At 41.6% G+C, this 12,052-nt stretch overlaps 1 pseudogene; it reads left to right on the top strand.

The window, feature by feature from the left end:
• The first annotated feature begins 333 nt into the window (after positions 1–333).
• LOC128579542 (pentatricopeptide repeat domain-containing protein 3, mitochondrial-like) lies at positions 334–2,707 on the top strand (annotated as a pseudogene).
• The last annotated feature ends 9,345 nt before the right edge of the window (positions 2,708–12,052 follow it).

The raw sequence follows: 12,052 nt of genomic DNA on the forward strand, positions 1-12,052 counted from the left end.
AGCTAGTAGAAGACAAGAAATAACAAAAAATCAGAGAACTAAATAAAATTGAAACAAAAAAGAACAATATAAAGGATCAACAAAACAAAAATTTGATTCTTTGAAAAGACAAATAAAACTGATATACCACACAAAAAAAAAAAAAAATAAAAAGAAAAGAACAGAATTGATAGACCACTGGGTAGATTAACTGAGAAAAGAAGAAAATGATTGAAATAAGGTCAATCAGAAATGTAAAAGGAGACATTATATCATTATATCATAGAAATGCAAAAGATCTTCTGAGACTACTATGAACACCTCTGTGAACACAATCTAAAAATTCTAGAGGAAACGAAAGATGGCGGTGACTGGTTCAGTTTGCTTCAGGATCCACAGCAGGCTTTACCTGTCATTGAAGGGTCAACGTGCAGGACTTTGTGAACGAATATCAAGTTTCAGATTTTATTCTGGAAGTACAACCCTCCCAAAAGTTGAAGGAACTGATGTAACAAGGATTGAAGAAGTGGTTATTCCAAGAAAGAAATCTTGGGATAAAGTGGCCGTTCTTCAGGCACTTGCTTCCACAGTAAACAGGGACACCACAGCTGCACCTTATGCATTTCAAGATGATCCCTACCTTATTCCAGCATCTTCTGTGGAATCTCGTTCATTTTTACTGGCAAAGAAGTCTGGGGAGAATGCAGCAAAGTTTATTATTAATTCACATCCCAAATATTTTCAAAAGGACATAGCTGAACCACATATACCGTGTTTAATGCCTGAGTGCTTTGAACCTCAGATGGAAGAAGTAAGTGAAGCTGCCCTAAAGGAACGAATCAAGCTTAAAAAAGTCAAATCCTCTGTGGACCTGTTTGATCAGCTTTCGTAAGCAGGAACCACTGTGTCTATTGAAACAACAAATAATCTCTTGGATTTACTGTGTTACTATGGTGACCACGAGCCCTCCACTGATTATCCTTTTCAGCAAACTGAACCGTCAGAGGAATTGGAAGAGGAAAGTAACAAGAAATTTAGGAAGAAGGCTGGTCATCAGATTGGAGCTACATGGAGCGCAAAAAAACAATGCTGAGAGAATCTTTACATTGATGCCAGAGAAAAATTCACATTCCTACTGCACAGTGATCCGAGGGATGGTGAAGCATCGAGCTTATGAGCCGGCATTAAACTTGTACACTGAATTATTAAACAACAGACTCCATGCTGATGTATACACATTCAGTGCATTGATTGAAGCAACAATGTTGGGGCTGAATGCGGGTTTTGAGGAAAAATGGAATAAAACACTGGAGCTACTGAAACAAATGGTTGCACAGAAGGTGAAACCAAATCTACAGACTTTTAATACCATTTTGAAATGTCTCCGAAGATTTCATGTACTTGCAAGATTGCCAGCAATACAGACCTTACCAGAAATGAAAGCCATTGGAATAGAACCCTCGCTTGCAACATATCACCATATTATTCAGCTATTTTATCAACATGAAAACATTTCAAAAGGATCATCCCTGATCATCTATGATATAATGAATGAATTAATGGGAAATAAATTTTCTCCAAAGGATCTGGATGATGGTATGTTTTTTCAGTCAGCCATGAGAGTTTGCTCATCTCTCAGAGATCTGGAACTTGCTTACCAAGTACATGGCCTTTTAAACACTGGAGATAACCGGAAATTTATGGGACCTGATTATCGCCGTCATTTCTATTATTCCAAGTTCTTCACTTTAATTTGTCTAATGGAACAAATTGATGTCACCTTGAAGTGGTATAAGGACCTGATACCTTCAGTTTTCTTTCCCCACTCCCAAACATTGGTAGATCTTCTCCAAGCATTGGGTGTGGCCAATCGGCTAGAAGTGATTCCTCGGATTTGGAAAGATAGTAAAGAATGTGGTCATACTTTCCACAATGACCTGAAGGAAGAGATTCTGATTCTTATGGCAAGGGATAAGCATCCACCAGAGCTTCTGGAGGAGTTTGCTGACTGTGCCGCTGACATCAAATCTGCTTATGAAAGCCAAGATGGCAGACAGACTGCTCCAGATTGGCCAGCCATCCCTCTCAACTGTGTAGCTGTCCTCTTTTTAAGGGCTGGGAGAACCCATGAAGCATGGAAAATGTTGGGGCTTTTCAGGAAGCATAATAAGATCCCTAGAAATGAGTTGCTGAATGAGTTCATGGACAGTGCAAAAGTGTCCAATAGCCCTGCCCAGGCCATTGAAGTGGTAAAACTGGTGAGTGCTTTCAGCTTACCTATTTGCAAGAGCCTTTTCCAGAGAGTAATGACTGACTTTGCCATCAGCCAGGAACAAAAGGAAGCCCTAGAAAACCTAACTGCATGGACCAGTGACAGTGATAGTGACAGCAGCAGTGACAGCGACAGTGACATCAATGAAGGCAAATGAAAGTGGGATATTCAGTAGTAATGATGACATCACCATAGCTGCTGGACTCACACTTGAAAACAGATACTAATATTTAACAATGTTTCAAAGAAATAGAGGATGCAGATTTGGTGAATTTTGGTACTGTGAAACAGTGGACAGATGCTACGTTATAATTTGCTACTAGCCAAACCACCTATTAACTGTAGCATTCCAGGCTTACCATGTAAGCTGCAGCTCTTGTGGTCAGGATAAGATCTGTATATCTGAAGTGCTGGTAGGCTGACCTCACAGTACCCTCTCCCTGCTACTGGACTAAAGCTTTTGTTGGTGTGATGTGTTGCTAAGATGTTGATCCTTTCTTCCTAAGAGACAGTGTCTAATTACATCACAAGTACTGTTGGGTCAGTAGTATCCCAATTTTGGGAATATTTATATGTGAAAAATTATACATCTTATAACTGATTAAACAGGATAATGGCAGTTGAGACTGCACAAGTGATTAATGTAAAAAAAAATAAATAAATAAAAAATAAAAATTCTAGAGAAAATGAATAAATTCCTGCAATCACACAACCTCCCAAGCTGAGTTGGAGAAAAATAGAAATTCTAAACATACCAACAAGTAGTGAGAATAAATTAGCAATAAAACATATGCTTCCTCCCAAAAAAGCCAAAAACCAGATCATAGTGATTCTTACCAGACATACAAAGAAGAACTGGTACCTGTCCTACTGAGACTGTTACATAAGATTAGAAAGAGGAAATCCTCTCTAATTCATTTAATGAAGTCAATACCAACCTAATACCAAAGCCATGAATGAATACAACAACAACAAAAAGATAACTACAGGCCTGATTAACATCTATCCAAAAACAATCAAGAAAACACTAGCAAAAAAACCCAAGATCACATGAAAAGTATAGTTTACCATGACAAGTGAATTTCCTCCCAGGGATACAAAGATGGATTAACATATGCAAATCAAGAAATGTGATTCACTACATAAGCAGAATTTAAAACAAGTATCATATGATTATTTCGATAGATACAGTAAGAACATTCACTAAAATCCAGTGAAGGAGCTAAGGAAATTTCACTCCAAAATTGACTACTTGTATAAAGAATATTTTGAATTAAAGGCCATTCACAATCAGAAAGCATTTGGAAGGGGCTTCTTCTCTATCTACATAAAACCTGACCAATGTGATCAAAATATCAAAGGGGCAAAACTAACTTTCTTTGTTCACCCTGAAGGCTAGCAGACCTACTGCAAATTGTTTAAAACATAATAACTCTCTCTCGGGTTAATTTACAAGTCAATTCATTTCCCCCCATCTATTCATCCTTCTTAGCATTCACCTGCTGCTCCTGTACTCCACATTCTCCCCCTCCCTTCTAAAAGGCATCTTAAAAGGTATCGGGCCATCATTAAAACATTGGGAGATGACTCCTGTAATTCTCCCCATGTGCATGATATTTGGAAATAAACATTTCTCTTACTATCCTGCCTTAATTGTGAGTTGGTCTTTCAGCCACTTTTTGGGGGGAAAGGGCACATTTCCCCTCACCCTACACCAGCAAGTGTTAATGATAAAAAACCCTCAGCAAAATAGGCATAGACAGAATAAATACATACATCAACATAATAAAAACTACATATGATGTCAATGGAAAAGAAACCATACTTGTAAAAATAATTTAAAGAGGTTTATGCTAAGCCAAATTTGAAGACTATGACCCAGAGCCACACCCAGAAAGCCTTGAGCAAGTGGACTCCCAGTTATGGGTTTGCAGTTTGGTTTTAGGAGTTAGGAATTACAGGTGAAGTTATAAATCAATAAGCAGAAAACATACATTGGTTTGGCACAAAAAGCTGGGACATCTGGTGGGTTGGGGCTCACAGATTTATACGTGGGTTTAAAGATTCTTTACCTGATAATTGTCTGGAAGAGTTAGACTTTGTCTAAAAGACCAGGAGTCAGCAAAAAGACATGCTTAAGGTAAAGGGTTTGTTAATCGGAGACAAAGCACTGGACAGACTCAACTGGTTTGTTGTGTATACTGAGGACGTGTAGGTAAGTCTTCCACAGCCTTTGGCTGTTGTGAGTCACAGAGGGCATCTCTAATAAGAGGAGGGAGCATGATGAGACATGTCAGATTTCCTCTCTGCTGGCTAGCAACTCAATTTAAGGGATCCCCTTGGCCAAGGCGGGTGGGTCCATTCAGTTAGTTGCTGGTGGAGGGGGACGTAAGATTTTATTTTAGTTCACAAGACAAACCCCTTCCAAATCCTTTCTGATTGTGAATGGCCTTTAATTCAAACACTATTCTGAATGAGATAAAGTTAAAAGCATTCCCAGTAAGAATTGAGACCGGACGATGCTCACTCTCACCACTTCTACTCAACATAGTGCTGGAAGTCCCAGCCAGAGAAATCAGATAATAGAAAAAAATAAAGGACACTCAAGTCAGAAAACAAAAAAAAAGTTACACTATCCCTGCTGCCAATGAGATGATCTTAAATCTAGAAAACCGTAAAGCCTCCTCCAAAAGACTCCTAGAATTAATAAATAAATTTAATTATCTCAGGTTACAAAATTAATGTACACAAATCAGTAGCATTTTTATACACTAATAAATGCTAAGGTGATCATCACATCAAAAATTCAATACCATTCACAATAGCTACAAAATAACATAAAATGCCTAGCAATACATTTAACCAAGGAAGTAAAAATCTCTAAAGTAAGAACTAGAAAACACTAATGAAAGAAATTGTAGATTACGTGAATGACAAAACACTGGAAGAATCAACATTGCTAAAATGTCATATTGCCCAAATATGACTTACAGATTCAATACAATTCCCATTAAAATGCCAACATCATTTTGGAAAGAATTAGAGAAAAAAATCCTAATTTTCACACGGAATCACAAAAGAGCCTGACTAGCCAATGCAATCCACATCTGGAGGCATTACATTTCCAATCTTCAAATTATACTGCAAGACCATAGTAACCAAAAAAGCATGATATTAGTACAACAATAGACACATAGATGGAGGACACAGAGTTCTCAGTAGAGACTCAGAACTATACATAAATAGTAAAGAAAGGCCAGGTGTTGTGCATGACACCCTTAAACCTAGTGTTACGCCCAGAAGTTCCCCCAGAGATCACACAGCCACACGAGCCAAATTTTCAGGGGAGTCCTTTATTGGAGAGCCAACTGACAACCGCCTCAGTGTCCCAAAATGAAGTTTCTGAGAGCAACCCCTAGTTGTGTGTGGCTGTGTGTGTCTCTGTGTGTGTATCTCTGTGTGTGTGTCTCTGTGTGTCTGTGTGTGTTTGTCTCTGAGTGTCCGTGTGTGTCTGGGTGTGTCTGTTTATGTATCTGTGTGTGTGTCTGTGTGACTCTGTGTGTGTGTCTCTGTGTGCCTGTGTATGTTTGTCTCTGAGTGTGTGTGTCTGTCAGTTTATGTATCTGTGTGTGTGTCTCTGTGTGTGTCTATGTGTGTGTGATTGTGTGTCTGTGTGTGTCTCTGCATCTTCCTCTGTGTGTCTCTCTGTATGTGTCTGTGTGTCTGTGTGTGCGTGTGTGTGTCAGTAATATGTTCCTCTGTGTGTGTCTTTGTAAGTGTCTGGGTGTGTGTCTCTGTGTGTGTTTCTCTGTGTGTGATGTGTCTGTGTGTGTGGGTCTCTGTGTGTGTCTGTGTGTGTCTCTATGTCTGTGGGTGTGTGCCTGTGTCTGTGTGAGTGTCTCTGTGTGTGGGTCTCTGTTTGTGTCTATGTGTGTGTCTCTGTGTGCGTCTGCATATATTTCTCTACATGTGTCTTTGTATGTGTCTGTGTCTGCATCCCTGTGTGTGTCTTTGTCTATGTGTGTCTGTGTGTCTCTGTGTGTGCATGTCTGAGTGTGGGTCTTGTCTGTGTCTCTATGTGTCTGCGTGTGTGTGTCTGTGTTTGTCTCAGAGTGTCTGTGTGTGCCTGTATGTGTGTCTATGTGTGTGTCTCTGGGTGTGTCTCTGTGTGTGTGTCTATGTATGTGTCTCTGGGTATGTCTGTGTATGTATCTCTGTGTGTCTCTGAGTGTGTGTCTCTGTTTGTGACTGTGTGTCTCTGAGGGTCTGTATGTTTGTGTTTCTCTGTATGTATGCCTGTGTCTGTCTTTCTATGTGTGTCTATGTGTGTCTCTGTGTGTATTGCTGTGTGTGTGTCTGTGAGTGTGTCTCTGGGTGTGTCTGTGTGTGTGTCTATATGTCAGTGTGTCTGTGTATGTGTGCCTATGTGTGAGTCTGTGCGTGTCTCTGTGTGTTTGTCTGTGTGTGTGCATGTGTCCATGTGTCTCTGTGTGTCTGTGTTTGTGTTTCTGTGTGTTTCTGTGTGTTTGAGTCTGTGTGTTTCTTTGTGTGTCTTTGTGTGTGTCTGTGTCTCTCTTTGTGTCTGTGTGTGTGTTTCTGCGTGTCTAATTGTATGTTTGTCTGTGCCTTTGTGTGTCTGTGTGTGTGTCTGTGTGGGTGTCTCTGTGAGTGTGTCTGTGTATATGTCTGTGTGTCTCTGTATATGTGTCTCTGTGTATGCCTTTGTGTGTGTGTGTCTGTTTGTGTGTCACCTTGTATGTCTGTGAGTGTGTCTGTGTCTGTGTACGTGTGGTTGTCCATTTGTTTCTCTCTGTGTGTCTTTGTGTGTCTGTGTGGCTCTGTGTGTGGCTCTGTGTGTCTCTCTGTATATGTGTGGCTCTGTGTGTGTGTCTGTGTGTGTGTCTGGGTTTGTGTGTGTATCCATGTGTGTCTGTCTCTGTGCGTGTCTGTGTATCTCAGTGTGTGTGTCTCTGTACCTCTGTCTATGTATGTATCTGTGTCCATGTCTCTGTGTGTCTCTCTGTGTGTGTCTGTATGTGTGTCTGAGTGTGTTTCTGTATGAGTGTCTGTCTTAGTGTTTGTTTACCTCTGTGTCTGTGCCTCTGTGTGTGTGTGTCTCTGTGTGTCTCTGTGTGTGTGTCTGTGTGTGTCTGTGCATGTCTGTGTGTGTCTCTGTGTGTGTTTGTGTGTGTGTCTGTGTGTTTGTCTCTCTGTGTGTCTGTGTGTATGTGTGCATGTCTTTGTGTTCTCTGTGTGTCTGTCTCTGTGTGTGTCTGAGTGTGTGTCTGTGTGTGTCTATGTGTATAAGTGTGTGTCCTTGTGTGGGTGTTTGTCTGTGTCTTTGTCTGTGTGTGTTTGTGTCCCTGTGTGTGTTTGTGTGTGTCCGTGTATGTGTCTCTGTGTGTCTCTCTGTGTCATGTGTGTGTCTGAGTGTGTCTCTGTGTATGTCTGTGTGTGGGTCTGTGTGTTTGTATCTCTGTGCGTCTGTGTGTGTATGTGTGTGTCTTTGTGTTCTCTGTGTCTGTGTCTCCGTGTATGTCTGTGGGTGTCTTTGTTTGCGTCTGTGTTTCTGTGTGTATATGTGTGTGTACTTATGTGGGTTTTTATGTGTGTCTCTGTGTCTGTGTGTGTCTTTGTGTCCTTGTGTGTGTTTTTATGTGTGTCTCTGTGTGTGCTTTTGTGTGTCTGTGTGTGTCTGTGTGTGTTTTGATAGAAAAGTATAAAATTACTAGAAGAAAGTGCAGGGAAAACACTTGAAGAAATTGGCCTGGGAGAATATTTTCTGAGAATGACCCCCAGGCAATTGAAGCAACACCAAAAATACATTACTGAGAAATGATCAAATTAAACACCTTCTGCACAGCCAAGAACACAGTGCATAAAACAAGCAGACAGCCCTCAGAATGGGAGAAGATATTTTCAGGTTACGTCTCTGACAAAGGTTTAATAACAATAATCCACAGAGGGAGCGGTGCCTGGGGCTCAAAGGGGTAGGACGCCGGCCCCATATGCCAGAGGTGGCGGGTTCAAACCAGCCCTGGCCAAAAACTGCAAAAAAAAAAAATCCACAGAAAACTCAAACATATTAGCAAGAAAGAACAAGTGATCCCATCTCAGGGTGGGCAAGGTACTTGAAGAGAAACTTCTCTACAGAAGACAGGTGCATGGCCTACAAACACATGAAAAAAATGCTCATCATCCTTAATCATCAGAGAAATGCAAATTAAATCACTTTTAGATATCATCTAACTTTAGTAAGATTATTCCACATCCCAAAACCATAGATGTTGGTGTGGATTTAGACAAAAGGGAACACTTTTGCACTGCTGGTAGGAATGCAAACTAATATATTCCCTTTAAAAAAATGTTTGGAGACCACTTAGGGATCTAAAAATAGACCTGCCAATCCTTCAATTCCTCTACTAGGTACATATCCAGAAGACCAAAAATCACTTTTTAACAAAGATCTTTTCACCAGAATGCTTATTGCAGCCCAATTCGTAATTGCTAAGTCGTGGAAGAAGCCCAAGTGCACATCAACCCATGAATGGATTCATAAATTGCGGTATATGTATGCCATAAAATATAGCCTTAAAAAAGATGGAGACAAACAGCACCTGTGGATCAGTGAGTAGGGCACTGGCCCTGTATACCGAGGATGGTGGGTTCAAACCCGGCCCTGGCCACACTGCAACTAGAAGTAGCCTGGTCTATTGTTGTGGAGGGTGCCTGTAGTCCCAGCTACTCAGGAGGCTGAGGCAAGAGAATCACCTAAGCCCAAGAGCTGGAGGTTGCTGTGAGCTGTGATGCCATAGCACTCTACCGAGGGTGATGGAGTGAGACTGTCTCTTAAAAAAAAATAAGGGGGGGACTTTACCTCTTTCATGTTTACATGGATGGAGCTGGAACATATTCTTCTTAGCAAAGTATCTCAAGAATGGAAGAAAAAGTATCCAATATACTCAGCCCTACTATGAAACCAATCTATAAGCATCCACACTTCCATATGAAAGCTATAACCCAACTACAGATGAAAGGGAAAGAGGATGGGCAGGGGAGGGAGGAGGATGGCTAGAGGGAGGGTAATTGGTGGGACCACACCTATGGTGCATTTTATAAGGGTACATGTTATATCTACTAAGTGTAGAATATAAATATCTTAACATAATAACTAAGAAAATGTGGTGAAGTTTATGTTAACAAGTCTGATGAAAGTATTTCAAATTACATATAAAACCAGCACATTGTACACCATAATTGCATTAATATACATAGCTATGATTTGAAAAAAAAGTAAATGAATGAATAAATAAATAAATTTGACTTGATGAAAAATTTTAAATGTGTTTGTCAATGGACACAGTCAAAGAGAGAGAAAGTCAAACACTAACAGAAGAAACACATGCTGATCACATATCTGAGAAGGCTCTAATATCTCATGTATAATAGAAAGTCTCACAACTGAACATAAAAAGCAACCACCCTGTCATGGTGCAGCATGGGCAGAGGGAAAGCAAAGCCACCATCCTAGGCCTTTCCAACTAACAGGTCTTGGCTGGGCTGTCACTGTCCTTTGTGGTTCTAGTGAGCTGACCCCACAACAAATCCACAGTGGAAGAAATGGCCACAGATTAAACTGCCGAGGAGTCCCTGTCACTGAAGTCAGCACTTAGACAAGGTGAACAGCTGTCCTGTGGAGGAGCCACCGGGGAGTGAAGGGGTCCTTCTCTCTGAGGACAGCAGCAGAGAAGGGGTGGGGATCCCAGTGTTCTTCCCAGGGTCCCCTGTTGGGCATCCCAGACCTGAGCGAATCCACCCCAGGGGCAGCAAGGGGCACTGTGGTGCTGCCCGGCTGGAAACCAGCCACCTGCTCTCTGCTGGGGGCCTGCGGCTCACTGTCCCCTGGGATAGACTGGCTGCTTAATCTTAGTCCCAGGGAGGCTCATGCCAGGCCCTTCCAGCCTCATGTAGAGAAATCTCCATGCCCAGGGACTGGGAGGCCATGTGAGGGGAGGGGACTGATTTGAATGAAAGGCCTCTCAGTCCCCACAGTGGGAAAGTAGGTACAAGAGACCAGGGGCAGCTCTGAGGCAGCTGTGGATCCCCAGAAATCATAGCTGACAGGAATCTCCACCATGGGCTATGCCCCTCTCCTGCTCACCCTCCTCACTCTCTGCCCAGGTGACAGGCCCTGGGAAGCAGAAGTGCCTGGGTGGGGTACACCTGGTTGATTTCTCCCTTTCATTTTGAGATCATGTGGTGGAAAATGACCCCAGACTACCTCTGTGTGTCTCTACCTCTTCTGTTCCAGGATCCTGGGCACAGTCCAGACTGACACCGGAAGCCTGGGTGTCAGCGTCTATGGGAGAGATGATCACCCTGTCCTGTACTGGAAACAGCAACAATGTTGGAAAGTATAATGTGGGCTGGTACCAGCAGATTTCTCCTGGTGCCCCCCAAACTGTCATGCTTGGAGTTTCACGGCCCTTAGGAATCCCTGATCAGTTCTCTGGCTCCAATACTGGCAATACTGACTCCCTGACCATCTCGGGCCTCCAGCCTGAGGATGAGGCTGTTTATTACTGCTCATCATGGGATGATAGCCTGAGTGCTCACACAGTGCTCCAGACACATGGAGAACTGAGACAAAAACTGCCCTTGGCCTCCTGTGAGGTAAATAACCCCATGACTGCCTGTGACAAATGCAGATGATGACTGTGGCCAACCCTGTGTTGTCAGTGTTAGAGGAAGTGAGATTCAGCACATTGCACCTTCTAATTGTCAGTGGGGTTTGTTCCCACGTAGTATTCATTTATTAAAAATAAGAGGCTGCGCCTGTGGCTCAGTGAGTAGGGCGCCGGCCCAATATGCTGAGGGTGGTGGGTTCAAACTCAGCCCCAGCCAAACTGCAACAACAACAAAAAAAAATAGCCGGGACTTGTGGCGGGTGCCTGTAGTCCCAGCTGCTCGGGAGGCTGAGGCAAAAGAATCACGTAAGCCCAAGAGTTAGAGGTTGCTGTGAGCCGTGTGATGCCACGGCACTCTACCCGAGGGCAGTACAGTGAGACTCTGTCTCTACAAAAAAAAAATAGAAATAAAAAAATAAGAGATATACTCGACATACTATAAAAGGTACAATTAAATCGTTTTACTATGTACACAGAATTATTCTTCCACCATCATAATCCAATTTTACAATACTTTTATCAACTCCCCCACCAAATCCCACAATTATCAGTCAGTCCACATTCTTCCCCCACCCCCAGCCACTGGTAATCCCTAATCCACTATCTATGAGGGATATAAACTTAAAGAGCAAAGAAACTTAGTGACTCAAAACCAGATACACTTAATAAAAACCATGTCCAAACAATAATAATGTGCTGAAACCAGAGATAAAGGCAAAGTCACATAAATAAAATCAGACAGAAAATATTATAATATATACAGAAGATCAACAAATGAAACAATTGTGACTATTTCATGTGCACACATTGAGAAAATATAGTGACATTAGATTTTCACACTGTTAAGAAAGAAAGAACTGTCACCATGTAATGAACTTTCCAGGCGTATTTTTTTTTTTTTTTGAGAGAAAAGGACAAATTAAGTTCTAGTCAGCTGAAGACAACCTGAAATGTTTCATCTCCAATAAATACCCCAAAGTCAAATAAATAAATAGATAAATAAATACATTAATAAATTAAAAAAAAAACACAAAACGAAGGTCTTTGGGTGGAAGATAAATGCTAAATGAGAAAAACATTAAGCCTAAGAGATGTGGGAAGAAAATCAATAGGT

The sequence above is a fragment of the Nycticebus coucang genome, unplaced genomic scaffold (genome assembly GCF_027406575.1).
Source record: "Nycticebus coucang isolate mNycCou1 unplaced genomic scaffold, mNycCou1.pri scaffold_75, whole genome shotgun sequence".
Taxonomy (NCBI): Eukaryota; Metazoa; Chordata; class Mammalia; order Primates; family Lorisidae; genus Nycticebus; species Nycticebus coucang.